Genomic DNA, 19,464 nt, shown 5'->3' on the forward strand with positions numbered 1-19,464 from the left:
TTTGCCGCCACTCTCGATTTTCCGTCGGACCACCGCTGTGGAGAATCGCTCATTGTTTACGTCTGAACGTTTAGTTTTGTTACGTAAGATTAGTGATAAGCCTAATCGAATTGGTTGTAGGCATGTAGGAGGTGACGACATGTTTTTAGTTATATTATACTACGAGAATCGAACATGGGCACGTATTTTCTTTGTACAACCTTAGTGGCCTATTTTGCTCTGTATTTGATGACACTCGTGTGCACTGTGTTGAGATATATAGAAGCATTCTAGAGACGAGTTCCCTACGATCTAATTAAAGTCTTCAACTGTCACGGGAATTCTAACGAATCTACCGAATGTACTTCTAAATTTACAATGCAAAGTCCGCGTAAGCACATTCCTCAGCATTCTAGCGAAGTTTTCTGCTTCATAACATCCAAACGAGTCGGTTAACCAACCTGAGCGGAGACAAAGAGCTTCTTCGCTATGTAAATTTAATTGCGATGACCTGCTAATAAAATGAGTTCATTAAGGCGGAAATATATTCTTCAGTTACGCTCATAATAGCCGCATGTCGTTATTCGACGTACGTGTGTGTTTTTGACAAATAAAGGGAGTCTCCTCATCAGTGGCTTTGGAAGAGGTGTTTTTCTTAATTTTTTTTTTCGAGATGAAAAAAGCGACACAGAGAAACATTTTTTGTGTTCATTTGAAGTACCGGAAGCAAAAATTATAAAGTGTTATTTTTCGCATGCTATGAATGAACCAAGGAACTGGTGAAGTGTAAATAACGCACGATAGCTAAACGAAGCTAAACTGACCAGACGTCCCGCATTCCGCGGGACAGTCCCGCGTTTCAACAAAATGTCCCGCGTTTATATAAAGAGTCCCGCGGGCATTTGCAGTGTCCCGCGATTTCAATAAAATTGAACCACCAGTTGTCATATATTCCCACTGGGACGGTTGCAGGCATCGATTTTTTGTATGCCTAATGCTTAGAAATGTATGAAACGTCGGGATCTGGTGTTATCTTGAAAAATCGAAAAAAAACGACTTTCTGGGACAAATTTTTGAGCTGGGGTGAATGAAGAGTTTTCCCGCTCATAAAGTCCCGGGAAGTCGTTATTTTTTTGACGTAGGACTACATCTATCTGAAAGTTAGGTGCCTGAATTTGAAAATCAAGAAATTCAACCATGGAAAAGTCAGGGGTTGAGTGCTTATATTTCAGTCATTTTTTATCAGCTTATCGAGGTTTTGGCATCAATCGATCAGAAAACTTTTTACGGTTGAGTGGTTGTAACAAAAACAACCAAATTATAGAGACAGTATTGTAAAAAATAGTAAATACAAGGATAGTCTAAATCATAGCGAGCAGCTATTCACTACATTACTTCCCAAGCACAGCCGACGCTAAAGTATGCAACCGATCTGTCTCTGGAACGATTTGTTTTTGTTGCTGTTGTTTACCGCTCTAGTACACACGCCACGCTTATCGGGAATTTGTGGAAGGTACCAGTTTTCATTCCAAGACTGTAGCGGTGACATACGGACGCCAGATTTTTGTACTACCGTTTTACAGCGATAGCAGTTTACTAAGCAGCTTCGTTTAGTGATTAAACGAATATATTGAGAATTTGTACAATCCCTGTAATATATCGTCATATGAATATCAAGAGCAACATTTCTAAAAATCCAGTCTGCTTTGATCGATTTTTTTTATTGATCGTTTCTTTTCATTCGCCAAGGCTTATCAAACACGTTTCATGATATGTTCTATGCACAATATAGTAGCGCACGTATGGTCCGTAGCGTGCGAAGGATCGGCAGAAGACGATTTCTCCGAAGCATCGAGTTATGGCAAAATACCGTAGTCCTACGTCATGCAATCAAATTTTGAACCGTAAAGTATGTAAACTTATTTGACAAGTGCGACAGTGTATTCAGCATAGGAAGGTTGAAGTTCGCAATGGAACTAGAATAGGGGCATGATGAATGAATTAAATTTAAAAACATTTGTGACAAAATCTCCCCGATGGTCTCGAGGTACGATGCTGGCCTAACAAGCCAGTCGTCGTAGGTCCGAGTCTCGTCTCGGAAGAGACTGTTAGTGTCAGTAGGATTGTAGCGCTAGCCCCGCAATTGTCCTGTACACTAAACAGTCGGCTGCGAAGTCTGTGTATAAATAAACAGAAGGTCATGTTTCAAGTCGGAATGTAGCGCCAAGGCTTTGCTTTGCTTTTTGTGACCAAAAAAACCTTGCTGCTAAACGAAATTTAAAGGTCCAATTTTTCCCATACAAGTCATTGCCACCCAACTATTTCTACCATTTCGAAGAAAACTATTAGCCTTACACACTCCCCCCCCTCTTCCCCTCCTCGCTGAATTAAATTGTTTTTTACTTTAAGCACAAAGCCACCATGAAGTTCACTTGAATATCCGTTGCGGCTTGCATCAGACGGAGTGCATCCGGTTTTTTGTTCCTGTTTTGGACCTTTTTGTTCGTAAGTTGTGGCCAAAATGGGCAGAGAATGTACAAAACACGTTTCATGCATCATTTTACATGGAAAATGTGATTGCATTTCTCATATCTTTTTGTTTTTCTGTGAAAATATTCGCATGACGTTGTTTCTATTCGCCCAGTAAATTTGCCAACCGTGAGTTTTCCTTAAAATATAGGTAAAAGGTTGATATTTACCTCAAGGCAATGCCTAAATTCACTATGAAAACTTTAAATGCTTCACTACCGACCCAGAGCAGCACACGAACAAGCTCAAAGTAGAACAAAATGGCTTCCATAGGCAAAGTTTTTTGCCACCTGAAAACGCTCTGAACTCGAGCCTCTATTTTATATCTTTCTTAACAAACTGACAGTGGAGCTTCTAACCCGTAAATAAGTTTGGATGACTTGTTTACTATTAAACTATCCGCGAATTTTTTCCACATGATTTTTGAATGTTATCAAAGACTACAATAACATTTTTCAAGATTAGAAGTTTTGTTTCTATTCGCCCCGCTGCACGGAGGAGTAACTCGAGTGAAAACCTGGCCAAAATTGTTTTCGCTGCTATTTACGAATATTTTGGGAAATATTTAAGTAAAAAGTGGAAGTGGCTGTTTCGAGTATTATATCAAAGAGTAACTCTAAATATCACACACACACACACACACACACACACACACACACACACACACACACACACAAGTATTTATTTGAGCTGCAGAAAAAAATATAGCGGCACCAAGAAGCGAGAAAAAACTTTTTTCTTATTTTGGCCAGCTTTTTGTTCTAGGTACTCCTCTGTGCGCTGTTTTTATTCATCCCGTTTTACGGTACCATTACCCGAAAAACAACGTCGCGAATTGATTTTGCGGAAGCACCTGGAAAATCGTCAACGCTCTCATCGGGACATAGGAAAACAACTCGAAATCGAGCAATCAACGGAGAGTCGTGTGATTAAACGTTACTGCGATACTCTGAACATAGAACGAAAGAAGAACTGCAAGCGTGTTATGGAAGCGTTTACGCAGGATCCCAATACCTCGGGTAAAGCTGTGGTCGAAAAGTTGAATCTGTCCAAGTCTTTCTTTCAGAGAGCCAAGGACCAGAAAGGACTTCATACGTACAAAGTGCAGAAGGCTCTGCCAATTTTTCAGAAATCGCAAATCTGACGTAAGCAGAGAGGTTCGCATATTACGAACACGCATTATAGCGACCGCCATTATGGTGCGTAAAAAGCTGGATAGAACAATGCGCGGATTTTGTTTTCTGATGTAGGTTATTGAATTAAATGAGTTTTCGAGTGCAGATGCCTGAATATAATATTAAATTTAGAGCTTTTGCGTGTGTTTTTGAGGATTCTACTTTATGAGAAACCTAAAGAGAACTAAGAAGAATCCATTCCATGGATTAGCAGATTGGTTTAGTAAGAAAATTGTGTTTTCATGTTGTATGAGATGAGTATATGGGCTGAGATGAATAATGGAGCAGTTCCCCTAATTTCCAATCATTTGAAAAAGACTTTTAAGTTTTTTCCGACTTTTGTTCAGAGACCTGCCAATGTGGCTTGCTTCGGTCTGGTCGCACGCCGACCATATAAGCAGTGATGCCGGTTGTAGGGTAACGGGGGTATTTTGGCCCACATGCATATTTTGGCACAGCCGGTAACATTTCACGCATTTTATCTGCTAAATTCAATGAATATTAGAAAACTATGCATGCAACATTGAATAACACACTTAAGAATCATATAATTATAATTTTCGGCGAAAAACTGGCTCTAGGTAGTGTTATTTTGGAATTAGTTCATACATATTCAGAGTCATGGCTGAGTCAACCCAAAGTCAAGAGGAAGTGGTAATATACAAGTCAACGTCCGGAAGCTATTGTAACAAATATGTATGCTTTTGAAACAATTTGTTGTTGTAATAACATCAATAAAATATCATAGAAACAGTTTGTACACTCTTACATGTTGGAAAAAGTTGAAAAAAGTGCTTAAACGCATGGCCGAAATATTTTTGCCTCTTTCTGAAGCAAACATATTTTGGCCATGCCAAGTTTTGACATCTCTTTGATCACCGTTCGGCCGTTGCACGTGAACAAAGAAGCAGCTTGTGACAATTCACAGGTAATTACTTCTTAATTTATCACATTTAACGATATGAAATTAGATGAGAATGCCTGTCAAACCGCTATAAGCCAAATCATTTCATTTTTAGATGCCTAAAATTTACAAAAATTCACAGCAGAAGGATGTTCTCCTCAAACCCACTATTTTTGCTATTTAAATACCGATAATGATCTTAAATACAATTAGTCCGAACTATTTCCATACACGTCTGTAGATATAAAGGTGGGCCAAAGTAAAAATTTGGTGGACCAAAATATGTTTTTAGTACTTCGTAGAAATTTTGATATTTCTAGGATGTTTTTCAATATATTGCATTGCTGAACGATGTATATTAAAAAAGACACTTAGCTTTTAACAATGGTATAATAGAGTAGGTATTTATGTTGAAAATTTTTGTTTGTTTTTAAAAAACTGTGCGAACACTTCCCAAAGCTGGCCAAAATACCCCCGTTGCCCTCTATAGCAACCGAAATACGTACGTATCTGTGGACAGGATAAGAGGGAATTCGATCTTTTGGTATTAGAATTAAATGGAAACATTACTTATTCTCAGTTTTCAACTTTTCCGCACGTCAACTTCAAGAGGAGCAAGCGGATATGTAAGGGGCCATCCACATACCACGTGGACAGATTTTTAAGGATTTTGATTATAAACGTTACTTTATAGTTACATGTCCAATAAGTTCTGTAACGTCATGACATTGCCATCAAATTAAGTTGTGGAATAAGGCAGTACCCGTTGTAATTCATTGAGGATAGACTATAAAAAAGTCAAGAACATGATGGGGATTATAAATTTTTTTGTTCGAGAAAATATGCAGTTTGAATTTTTTGACGTGGGACTACGTCTTTGTTTACTATACTGGGATGCATTCTGTAAAATTGGAAATCGAACTGGCAAATGTTGCGTCAGATTTCAAACGTTAATAACAGCATAACCACATGATGGATAACAATAACCAATTGTTGGATAAATAAAATGTGTAACAATTTTATAACACGCTAGTTATCATTATTAATTCACTGCTCAACGGTGAAAATTGATAAAAAATTACAGGGAAACTTACGCGAACAATGAACCAATTACATGCGAGCATTCCTAGCACAGACGACGAGAATGGACACCATCTGTTCCCCGTGATATTCTTTGTATAAATATCGATATAAAAATTGACAGAGTCTCCCCGTCCCAATAGGTCAATTTATTTTTGCTTCCATGAGCTTAGACTAAAATGATGTCTCGAAGGTAAAAGTTTTCCGAAAAGTTTGAAACAATCCCCATTCTTGAACAATTTCTAATCCTGCTTTCAGAACCTAATAAAAACTGATGTCTTGAAAGAAAACATGCCGGTAAAAGTAACAGTACCAGTGGAGTAAAGAACCGCAAGTCTCTCATCGTCTATGATTGCAGCGGTACTCTTCTATTCGTACATTTCAGCGGTACATTATTATTCGTACTGCAGCGGTACTGTTCGTACTGCAGCGGTACTATTCGTATTGCTGTGGTACACTTTTGTTCGTACATTTCTATTCGTGTGCAATCGAGGAAAAACCGTATTGCTGCTGTTGATTTTTTTTTATTCTCTCTTATTTACCGTCGGTCTAGTTCCGCCACTGTTGTTGTGCCAATCACCGACGCCCGGGGAGGCGACTCCACCCAGGACCCTAACTCACGACCCGTTGATTAACGGACCGGCGCCAACGGCTTTACTTCCTCATGCGATGGAAGGCATGATCCCAGAGATTTTTCGCCTCAGAAAATCTCCCGGTGTCGGCTAGGATTGAATCTAGACCAGTTGGGTTGGTTGTGAGTGGATCACGCCACCTCACAACCATCGACACCTATGTCGGCGGTGGGATTCGAACCCAGGCGTCGAGCGTGGTTGGCGGAGAAGTTTTCAACCACGCTAGGCCCCCGCTCATTTGCTGCTGTTGATGGTGATTGAAGGTTTATCTCATAAATATGATTGCCATAAATTACTCAATAATAATTGATTGCCATAAATTACTCAATAATAATTTATAGAACAGTAAGAGCCTGCGAATGCTTGTGAATTTTTTGTTTATTTACTAAGATTCATTCAGAATCTCTTTTTACATTCCAAAATTGTTAGATGATATATTATTATTCTAAGCTTTACCATAATAAACGTATATTAGCTGTCTTCGTAATACAGCGAATGTAGTTGTAGGCAAATGAAAAAATTGTCATGCAAAAAACAAAAATGGATTTGTTTTTTTCTTTTCAATGGAATTGTTGCTTGCTATAATTTTTTGCTGGAACTTGATAATAATTTTTGTTTAAAATATCTTCTAATGTTTGCCAACTAATGAACCTTTGTGAGGGCTTCCATATTATTTTGAAAGTAAGATCCATATTATAGATTTAATTTAATCAGAGTTAAATAAGACAAAACCATTCATTATGATAACGTAAGTATCATTGGATTTGGTTTTTGAGGATATAGAGTTAATTCTGACTTTGACGCATTACGAGAAATTCTGGGTGCTTCTTCAACAAGCACGATATGCTTGTGCCTTGTCAAATACATGTTGTTTGCACAAAAAATATTACAGGCATATTTTCGTCAGATATAAACGATATTCTTTCGAGTGTTGTTGAATATACTTCAAAAATTGATTTCCAGGAGAGGCTGAAAATAAAAATACGTACAGTCGCTGAGCAAACACATTGATTCTGTCTGCAGACTCTGTTTATTTTGTAACAAAAAATCCCCTAAGTACAGTGTTTAGTCCCACGTCACCATTTCATACATACCTAGGACTGTATACCTTGTAGTATTTTAAAGTGTGTAGTATTTTTTGTGCGTTGAAATTGAAATTTTCTAATAGTACAGTTAGTACAGTAGATAACAAATAGTTATTTGTCAATACAAATATCAATTGCGACCGAAGACGTTAATAACAAACATCCAACTTTCTCCCTGTTGTACAAATCTCGATGAAAATTTGCAAAAATGTTCTCAAGAAGTTGTACTTCAAGATAGAGCAATTTTTTTTCGATATTTTGAAAAATAAAAAAGACAGTTAGTTAAGTATACTACGACATTTAAACTGTACGGAGAAAGCGAGTCCGAAGTTCATTTTTTGAGGTAAAAAGAAATTTCTCTCCCCCGGGATTGGGTTAAGTTATTGGTCATTATTTTTAAACATTTTGTAAAATCTGAACAACCGTTTTGATGTTAGATATTTTAGAATATCGACAAGTACACAAAAGTGATTGTGATGGGATAAAGATTGTTATGTTGTTGTCATAGTTACATCTTGATCTTCAACTCGATATTTCAAAAAATAATTTATCATTCTAGATTAAATACCTACTTTTAATAGCCGAAATGCATTTGAAAGTGGCTGGCCACTACGGACCAACTAGTTTAGAACTAATTAATAAAAAAATTGTGTAGATTTGGAAACTACTTATAACTGTTTCTCAGCAAAAATGGTTAAATGGAATCAAGAGGATAAAATTGACACAAAATAACATCGTTACTCGAATGTCATTTGACAGATTTTGCGGTTCAATGTTTTTATTGTTTTATTTCAATTGCGACAATTGTGGAATCATTTTAACATCTGCCTCGTTTATTTGAATGACATATTTCATATTTTGAAAGTAAACACTTTATATACTTTATACTACTTTATATCATTGGAGCTTCGAGAAAGCATATATAAAGGTTACGTCTTTCGAGGAAGGTGTATCCAAACCATTTGTTTCAATTATTTTCAATTATTGGTTTAAAAATTTAAATTTTCTTCTGAGTCGGTCATATTGTGAGGCAAAAACCAAGTGCGTGGAATCATTGTAGTTGTAAATAATTTATCCGACGGCTGAGTTACAATCAATGCAATAAAGACTGCCAGGTTGTAAAAATCGAAGGGACACCAACTGCGAATTTCAATTATTTCAATTATATTTTGCAGCTGCCCGTAATTGGCATCACCTGCCATTGGACCAATTTCGCCAAATGATGGATAAAAAAAAGAGACGATAAATAACAATGACTATCCCTTAATCCAGGAGATTACCATCGAGTAAGTTATTACTGCGCGGTAATGATAATCAGTGCAGTTAAAACAACTCTCTTTTGTGGGTGAATAAAAAAAGCACGAAACAAAACAGGTGAAGTGCATTTGGTGCAAAACGTGCGTTAACATTTTTGCTCATCAAGCCTGGCAGTATGCAAGTCAATCAATTCGACTGCATCTGCATTCTCTGCTGTTGTTGCTTCTTGGTGGGTAGGTACACGGATTAATATTAATATATCGGCCAACGATATATTAATATTAATACTGTGGATATCATTGCAGTTGAAATATTTATGATTCACGAAGCATCTGCAGTCAGCGTTCTGGTTGTGTCCGAGAAAAAAATTAGCAATTATTGTGTAATAGCAAACAATCAGCATTCATCTTCAGCGTAGATCAGGGAGTTTTGGGATCTCGTCGCTCTAACGGAATGATATTTTTTAATCAAGTATTTCGGTTCCCAATCTCTTGAATTGTATTGTGATTCGATGATGATAACGAATAACATTTCGGTATTAGTTTCATGCCTTGCTTTTTGATAACTACATATCTAAGAAACGACCCCACTCAAAAATGTTTCTGATGTGAGAGTTAGGAAAAGAGGCAGTAATAATAAGTAAGAATAATTTCAATAAGAGCTAACAAATTTTTATGATGAAGCCTATGTTGGCAGTAATCTTTTATGATACAGGGTCTTGACGTAAAGATAATCAGGATAATAAATAAAAATAAACAAAAAATAGAGAGCAAGTTATAAAAGGATATGAGCCGAGGGCATTCACTGCTGTCAAATTTCATATATGTGTGCGTTATCGCAGATCAACTCTGGTCCATGACGTTTGTTGGTCCATGATGTTTGTAACTATGAACAATAATGGGGAAAAAATCGCTACACAACACATTCATGAAAGCTTTCCGCGGTTTCTCGAGTTTTGAAAATAAAAAGTACCAATTCCATAATATTTCACATCGATCAATTTCATGACCAAAAAGAACAAAAACCAAAACAAACGCTATGTTGCCGAATATGTTGGTTACACGATGTTTGACAGATTGATCCCCCCTGGATATGAGTCTATAAAAGTTATAAAATTCATCTGCGCGCTAACAGCCAGAAATTGGAATCAACTCAGGATGTTCTAAAATGGTTATTTGTTTTTTTTTCTCAGTTTTACAAATCGCTATGCGATCATTCCATTCTTGGGTGAATGAGAATGCTTTACATCGTAATGGGGAATTCCCTATTTTTTCAAAATAAGGCCTTTTATAATTTGAACATCCACAAAAACTGTAATCCCTCCAATATACAATCTATACATGTGAGTAGAGAGGTACGGGTAAAGTTCATCAAGCGAATTTAACCGAAAACGCACCGCACTGCCAGCGTGCAACTATTTGCAGTGTGACACCGCAACAGTAAACAAAATGTAGTAATTAATGTGTGTTCTTTGTGGTGCTGAAGAATTTACTTAACGTTGGAATGTGACGTGTGTCAGTTTCAGGCAGCGGAAAATAAATGCGTGGTTTTGAAAAAAAAAAAAACTAACCGCTGAAATTTAAATGTGTTGTTGGAGAAGGGGTACGAGTTCTGATTTATTAGTTTGTTTTCATTTTTAATGCACAAATCATGTTAAACATGTAAGATCATTGCACGATGACGACACTTGACAGTTCTGGAAGGTTTAATTTGTGGACTTAAATTTATTTCCGATGGAGCCGAAAAAAGTTTTTGTTCTAATGTTTGTTCTAATAATTCGGGATTGATTCACACTAACCGAAATGTGTTCATTATTACTAGTTTCTCATGCTTTTTCTAATGGACTAGGTCACAATGATCGTAGGAACAAAAAAAAAAATCGAATATTCGCTACAAATTCTAGCACCATGTAAACGAACCTTCCGAAGCTGTCACAAAAAGTGAGATTTGGCCGTTCCATACCAGGAAATTTACTTGTTCAATAACCCAAGGCGGATTACATGATTTTTTCAATTCAATTCCAATCAATTAGTTTATCTTTGCTCTCTATTAACTCATCAATTTCTCTTATGAAAAATTGCAGGTCATGCTGAAAACAAAGTTAGTAGCTTAAGCGCAAGCACCGGCAATTCTCTTGTCTTGATTACATTTGCATATTACGACCTTTGCTATTAATGCTATACTCCAACGTTCAAAGTTCTCAGTACCCACATAACATAAAATTTTTTCGTTTATCTGATCACAATGCATAATGAAATGCGTTTATATAAAACCCTCAGAATCAGACCTCCATCTAAATGTTATTATAGCTAGCCTGGCACGCTCGTTAGCTCTATATAAGCCGCTGATCATAACCGGTTATGTCAAAATCTAAAAGCAAGCACATTTGCAATACATTGCAACCGTTTACTTAACATCCCTGCTGTATCATAATGACAGCAACCAATTGCGGGGGATAACCGAGCTAAACACAATGATGTAAAGCAAGAAGGTAACCGATTATTGTGCGAGGTTTTCCACGAACAAAACAAAACACAAATAGAAAAGTTAAAACCTCTTATGATGATAGCCGGCTGTGTGTCTGTCTGTCTGTTTATACCTTGCCTGTCACCTTCACCGGTGCACGCGGTCGTAATTCCGATCGAGCCCTTCGCAGCAGCCGTCGCCACTACTGGCAGGTCGGGGCGCGTGGTATCTCCTCCGTTCCGCCAATCGATCGAATTGAGACGCTCACACACTAATAAACAAAACGCAAATAAATAAGAGGGAGTATTGCGAGTATGGTAAGCACATGGCTGGCAGCGCCGGCACGGGAGTACTTTTTGCGATTACGATTAACCGGCCTGGTTATGCGTTACATAAGGTCGAGCATAACATGCATGGCGTCCATAGTATTGGCTGCTCAATGAGCTCTCTATGTTCAGCTGGGGAGATTGGGTGGGTTTTGGGCCATCGGATTTATCAACAATTAGTCGCTGAGAGCATGAGAGCGAGAGATAAACGGACGGCTTTCTTATGGTTACGATGGCGAGCGATAATAAAGTGATTGGTTTTGGGCGGTAATGTTGTTTGATCTAAACTAGGTTTCTTGCTATTGTTCCTGTTCTGATGGTAAGACTGTGGAAAAGGAAGTCTGATAGTGCCCCAAATCTTCTCAACAATTTTCCCGTACTCGCACCCTTGCAAGCATTTGAAATCTTATTTGTTATGTTGTGTAACATGATGCCACAACAGTGTTCACGTTGTTAATTTGAACATTTTCTGTGGTTTCCGCTCGCGAGAAACTCTCTTATGTGACACGTGAGACTGAGTGCTTGATGCGTGAGTTATGGAGCTCATACTCAGTACATTGTACAGCACTCACTCTCTACGCTCTCGAACGCACATCGCTTCAGCTACAGTTTATGCAGGGTCGAATGTTTTGTTTACCCGTCGACTGTAAACAACGAATTGCATGCCGCGCGCGATGTGCAACATTGTTAACGTCATACTTGAATAATACTGCAAGTTTTTATCTTGCAAAGAGGAACATAAAATTAGAACACAGGACCGACAACGGATGTGCAACAGTGAACGTCGTGTGACCGGTGAATTCAATTATGTGCCTTTATGATGTTTTCATAGCTAGTGGCTGCATAAGTTACATTCTTGCTCTTTTTACAAATGAGGGAGTTCGGAATCACGACCGGCAACATTTTAATTAAAGTCAAATTCTAAATTCTACATATTTTCATGTACAAAACATATTTGAATCGATATCAATAATACTTTATTGCAACAACAAGCCATTTAATCTTCAAGATCAATGAGAATTATATTCTAAGTGTTAGAAATTTGATGCAGTATGGTCGATATATTACCGAAATTTCATTCAAAATACATCAAAGGAGGGAAATAATCGATCACTCGAATGTCAGGAATTTTTTTTTTTTTCAAATAATTAAATATAATGAAAATTAGATAATTAAAAAAAGCTTACTTCAGTTTTATAGCGACATGTCGTTAACGATCCATTTCAGAATCCAAAATTCAATTGGGCGACCTCATCCACACCACAGATCCAACGAGTGCGGAATCTACCAACAAGTAACAGATTAGATCAAATAAGTAGCTGATGGGGCTCTCTGCTGGGTCGCTCCTCCGATGTTCATGCCCCGTGACCAGCTCACTGTGGATCATCGTATTTTATCAGTTTCATCCGTATTGATATGCTTGGTACATCTCGTGGTTCATGCGTCTGCGCTACAGTTCCACCAAGTATTAAATGCAAGATGCTATGGTTGAAGCCTCCAAGAGCTCATCGGTCGGTCTCCTCCATCTACCAGCACTCATAGCCAACGAGAGAATCAGCGTCTTGTAGGGCAGTTTTGTGCAAACATTCATGCAGCGGGTTCTTGGCTGGCTACGTAAGCCGTAAAGGGTCTTGTTTGCAGCGTTGTTTCACCTCGCGGCCAACGTCGTTGTCAGATGACACTTCTTAAAAAGCACGCAATCCTCTTCCAGTGCTCTGTTGTTTATACCAACGATATTAATATCATCCGCAAAGTCAACGAGCATACGAGACGAGACGAGATAACAGTATCGTTTCCTTGCACGCCAGTTCTCCGTACTGCACCCTCCAAAGTAATATTAAACAACAAGTTTGAGAGCCTATTAGCTTGCTCTTGACCGTCCAACATCACGAATGGATCCAAAATTACGCCCGCTATCCTGAAGACTATCAGCCTATACAGTAGAGGGTCGCCAAGACGCTCACCGTTAAGGTAACTGTCAACATCAAAACGGGCGAGCTGTATAATTTTGCATTGCCGTTAATCGTTTTGGTGTGACAGTTGCCTTAACGGTAGGTGCCTTGTCGATTCGCTAACATGCAGCTTCACTAAGTACCACGAGTGTAGAGTCTTTACTGGTAGTAGTTCTCTATTCGTCAAGTTTAAAGTCGCGTACGGTACAATAAACTGATCGCGCTAGAGGGTGTTATAAGACTGGCGGGGTACGATTTTTAACAGATTAGATCAATTTATTTGCTTCGCGAATGACGTAGATATTATCCCTAGAAAATTTGAGATGGTAGTAGGCCAGGAGAGGATCGGATTGAAGATTAACTCACCCAAAACAATCCAAGCATGACAGGACACGATTAGGTATTACGGTAACAATCGACAGAGGTCAGTAGTCGACGAATTTTGTGTACCTAGGGTCTCTGGTAACTAAGAACAACGACACCATCTGGGAGATTAGAAGGCGTGTTATCGGAGCAAGTCATGCCTACTATGGGCTCAATAAAAGAAACTACGGTCACACAATCTAAGTCTCCACACCAATTGTAATCTGTACAAACGTCAATATGTCGTTCTCTACGACCATGAGACGTGAAAGTCGAGTGCTAATAACCATCTTTGTCATTTTGCAGGAGAACGGAGTCTGGAGGCGTAGGATCAACCATAGTGAGTAAGTATGTAAGATTTCAATCAACTGTATCATATGCCGAAAACGGTGGGTGCCAGTGGTTCTGTGGTTCGATTGTGATTTCGGGTTCGATTGCCGATCAGGTCAAGGATCTTTTCAAGCTGGAAATTTTCTCGACCTTGCACTGGGATTGATGCCGAAGACGGATGGTGCATACAACTTCTATGGTAGTCCGTCTTTGAATGCAGCTCTGTTGTTCTTTAGTGATCCAATTTTCCTTTTAATCTTCTGGATATTGGAAACGGAACACTGCTATTGCTCCTTTCCGCCTCCTGCCGTTGCTCCGTTATTGAGGTGTTCATCGGAGAACTATTTCCACCTGTCTATTACCTTGCGCTCGCTTGTGATCAGGTTTCCCTCCACGTTACTACATACATCTGGAGTTAGTGTGTAACCTTTACGGGAATGGTTTACCTTTTCAAAAAACTTTCAGCTCTCCACGACCTCTGTCCTCCTGCTGACGCTCTGCAGGATTATGGTCAACTAATTTCGAGCTTGGCGATATTCGGCCGCTTTCTCTCTTATGGCGATGCATAGATAGTGTTTCCAAGCTCCTTTTCTCTCCATCGCATGCTGACATTCCTCGTCAAACCAGTTGTTTTATCGGCTCGAGGTTACCTCGCCTAGTACCGCGGTTACTGCCTTTCTGGACTTTGTGGATATCTTTGCAGAGAAAAAGGTGCTTCTAATGATCATGGCTGGTCTAAACTACCAATCTGGGCGTTCATATTCCCGATAACGATCTTTATGTCCCGTAATATACCTAAAAAAATTTCTCATCATTAGGTTTATCTTCGTGCGAGGAATGTACGTTGGTGATGCTGTAGTTGACAAAAACACACATCCTATCGTTGATCGTCCTCCTGCATTCTGCTCATCATACAAAAACCCGTTCCCAGCTCGTTGTTTGATCCACCGCTCTGGTAAAACTGGGCCTTGCCTCCACGGACTTTCCACATCTCTTCACAAATCTCCTGCAGAGCCGTGATGCTGCTTTTGCGGAGTTCTAGCTGCTCGAGCAGCACCCTGTTTTCGCCGGCAGTTAATTTGCAGTTTAAGGTACCGAGTTTCCACTCGTGGTCCGTTTTTCGTTGCCCAGGTCCATGCCGAATGTTCTGAGTTATATTTCTTTGATTCTTCGTACCGTAATTGTTTAGGCAAGTTGCTTTATTGGGGCCGCGTTACTGAGCCATCTTGGTTAGAGCATCCAAGACGTGTGTTAATAAGCCACTCACTCCGAGTCAAACACTATCGTGAGCCGCTCCTGAACTAGTAAACATACGCAGAGTGGTTGGACTTTCTTTCGAGGAGATCAGCCTCCCTTTCTTTCCCTCTCAGAATACGAAGGGTTGGTTACCATATTCTTCGCTTGGTCTGCAAGTTTTCCTTTAGAAATCATGGTCCGTTGCAGATCGCCTCTCCCGAAAGCCGCACTGGTACTCTGTGACAAAAGCTACCTGCGTGCGTCTTAAACGTAATAACAGGCACGCGAAAATCGCGACTTTCCGGAAGTCATAAGGAAAGTGGACAAATTCGCTTAAAAATACAGACATAAGGGAAAACAAAGTGGATAAATTCGCTATAATGGGCGACAATGGGGTGAACTGAGTAAAGGTCCAAACACAATGGATTCGTTTGCGTTGCGTTGACGTTTATTTGACAGAAAATGTATGGGCTGACTGTCAAATTGTCGCAAACGCAGCCGCAACGTATCTATTGTGTTTAGGCCTTAAACCGTACATCACAATGGATACCATAAACAGCAAAATTTATTGCACCAAGTGGATCCACAATTGCTCAAAATGTAAGTTTCCTGAAAGTTTCAAGAAAATCCGACTTCTAATGAATTTTTGACGAACACTTTCGTCTGGTGCGTTTTTTCTTTCGATTACAGGCCTTACGCAGCCCAATGTAAACAGACATGTACCAAAACCCTTCTCAGTTAGCATACGTTAGATTATGGCAAAAACATCATATCAAGAAGACTGGAAACTCTACCTGAAATTGAGCGACAGTTTGGCCAGCGCAGTCTTTTAGGTAAAAGTGGAACTGACGCATTCTATTGTGTGAGGTGGCGATGCGAATGCAAGCCGAACGAACAGGCTGGACCACCACATACGAACACTGTCTTCGCAGCGATGTAATTACCAGCACTTTCATAGCAAACTTCCACCTTTAATATATGGAGTGCGCTGTGTGATTTGACGCTTGTCATTTGTATGGGATCGATCCAGAGATACCATTCTTCTTGATATGATGTTTTTGATTATGGTTACTCGTATCCCAATGAGCACCACGAAGAGGTTGAGATAGGGACGTTCCCTATAGAGGTCGCAGCGGGGACTCGAATTGCATTTTGCAAACTTTACTAACCGGTATAGTAAGACCTACACATCCACAAAATTTCATCAAATTCTAAGAGGGTTCTCCAACATTTGGACGAGTTAGCATGAAATCCGTAAGCATTCTGTTGTTGACTAAAAGTAATTATTTCATAAGTTAGAAAAAGCTCTCTTTACACGTGATTGAATCACGTTGTATATCAGTAATAGCAAACGACAATTCCTATAGTTTAAATAATCTTACACGTTGCACATCGAAAGGTGCAAATGTTCACATGCACTGTTAGAATAAAAACAGTTTGACACGGCTGCGCAATGTTGTCTTCAAATAAAATCTGTGTTTGATTTCCTCGAAAAAATACTGATAAACATCAAATGGCAGACGATATCAACATCTCCCGCAGCCAACAATAGAATGAATTGAGTAGACTCGTGCAAACAATTAATTCAGAATTCAGTAAAATTACCCCGAGGGTGATCGAACAGTGCTCACATTGCCACCAGTTTTCCCCACCTCTAGTTACGTTACACAGCGCGGAGATCCAGAATCTAATGTCACGTAACCAACGCGACCTCACATTTTCCTAAATCTACTCGTACGTTAAGTAAGAACAATCCGGCAGCCGGGCGGACATGACGGCAGGCACGTTCTTACTTGCATCTATCGAGTGGCCGAGCGCGACGCGTCCCAGGAAGGTGAAAAGATAATCGCCGGGTGGGTCGCGGTATTACATCATTTTCTCACCGGCACCGGCGATGGCGTAAGTTGTGTCTCCAAAAATAATTGAATACCTTTGTACACTGTACTATAATACACACCACTCTGGAGAAACATTGGGGATTGCATAACAGCTGCTGACGCGCGGCGCCGCCATCAGATTACGTGACGGTTGATTTTGCGCGCTCAGCTCCGGGCTGCGTCTGCGTTCAGTTCGGCACTCGCGTTATTCGCGACTAACGAACGACTGATCCGACCAGCCACGAGATTAAAGCTGGGGCATTTTCTACTTCTCTCTTCGATAAAAGGGGTTCTCTATTTGTTCTTTTCCCTCCGGCGTTGACTGTTGGCATTTAACGCTTGGAGGGAATTATCTATAATGCCGTTGATTGTCATCAAACAACTAGAAACGTTGACTGTGGAAAGTTTGATCTGTGCATATCTTTAAACTGCTATATGATTAGAATTATTCAATGTTATGTCTATTTTTGCAATTAGGAGTTTCAAAAATAGGAATAAATTATTGATTACTGCTTTCTGTGCCAAAATACTGCTAGTTCCAACTGTTGCAACTGCACTGCTCAGTGCCCTAGAAAGCGCACAACACCGCGTTATGTGGCAAACTGGTAGCCAAGTGGGTGAACCGAGTGTCGGCTCGATCCCTTGTCGGCCCATATCGCATCGCATCGGTCGCGTTTTCTGAGTCTCGTGCTCGTTTTTTCGCCTTTCTTTTACTTAACTCGGGTAACTGTTGTGTGTTGCGTCGTCCTCTGCCGGCCGCCGGGTTAGGTAATTGTGGTGGATAATAAATCGAGACAACAGAAATGTACATGTTATGCAGGATCCTCGCAGATTTTTCTTAATCTGAGTCGAAATCGGGGTCTCTTATTACCAATAACATTGAGAAACGTTGAGCCCCCCACTGGGTAAGATTTTCTTTTGCTCTCACTTTGTATGACTCACTTACCGCCGCCAGACAGTTTGTTAGCGGTTGAACAGAAACGGCGAAGAAAATGTTTCGTTTGGAGTAAATATTTAACGACTTGTTGGTAATAAAACCTGAAAAGGTGCCAGACAGTTACGCTACTAATCTAGGCAAACGGCTGCACTGGTGATGCAAGTTCACAAGGGGTGTTTTTGGTGACCTTTCATGTTTAACCATAGAGAATAATATGAAGTTCTGGAAAGAAAAAAGCACTGTTTTAGTTTCTTTAACTTGTTTTAAATCAATTCCATCAATCAACCAATTACTGTTCGAAAGACTTTAGGGGCCATTCACATACCACGTGGACAGATTTTTAACGATTTAAACCCCCCCCTTCCGTGGACAACTGCTCATATAAATTCTAAAAATTTGTGGATGGCCCCTTAATAGATCTCCAACGAAAACTACGAATATTCTAGGTACTTCTTGGATAGACCTTAGATTTCGGGTTGTTTCCCCGCCGGGGATGCATACAGATGACAACTGTCGGTGGAATCGTTTTTCTTGATTGTTTTCAGTAAATCCGGAGTGTTATGTGTAAAATTCAATAAACGTGTAAAAGCATTGATGCGCCCCCAGGAAAGGAGGAGAAGAAACGGAAGAATAAAGAAACGGGTTTTTATGGTTACCGTGATTGAACTCGGACTTTATTTAATATTTCAGATATTACATTGGCGATCGAGGATCGGATACCGTTAATGCCAAGTGGTTTTTGTATTGATTAAATTCGTGGTCGAAAATCGCAGTATTTTGCGGTAAACAGACAAGTTACAAAATAAACAGTTCTGGTTAGAATTATAACCTTGTGGAAAGCATAGTACAAAGCAGAAAAGCCGCTTTTAGTGAAAAGTTACTATAGAATCAAGTTTATCATGAATACAGGAACGGGAGTACTACCGTTTGATCCAGAGGATACGACTAATGTCAGTTCGAGATGGAAAAAGTGGAAGCGTAACTTCGAAGTATTTTTGGAGGTTAATAATGTTGCCCTTGCTTCGAGAAAAAAAGCATATCTGCTGCATTATGCTGGTGAAAATGTTCAAGATATCTATGACAGTTTGGTGGGAGAAGGATAACAAGTGCCTGCTGGATCGAACCCTTATACAGAGGCTTTTCGTGTGCTGGATGAGCACTTCCTTCCGATGAAATGCTTGCCACAAGAACGCCACATCTTTCGGAATTTGCAACAAGGACCCGATGAGAAAATTTCGAAATTTGTACTGCGCTTGAAAGAGCAAGGGAACTTATGCGAATATGGTGATTGGCTGCATGAAAACATCAAAGAACAAATCTTTGAAAAAGGTTCGTC

Source organism: Wyeomyia smithii, chromosome 2, assembly GCF_029784165.1.
Source record: "Wyeomyia smithii strain HCP4-BCI-WySm-NY-G18 chromosome 2, ASM2978416v1, whole genome shotgun sequence".
Classification (NCBI taxonomy): Eukaryota; Metazoa; Arthropoda; class Insecta; order Diptera; family Culicidae; genus Wyeomyia; species Wyeomyia smithii.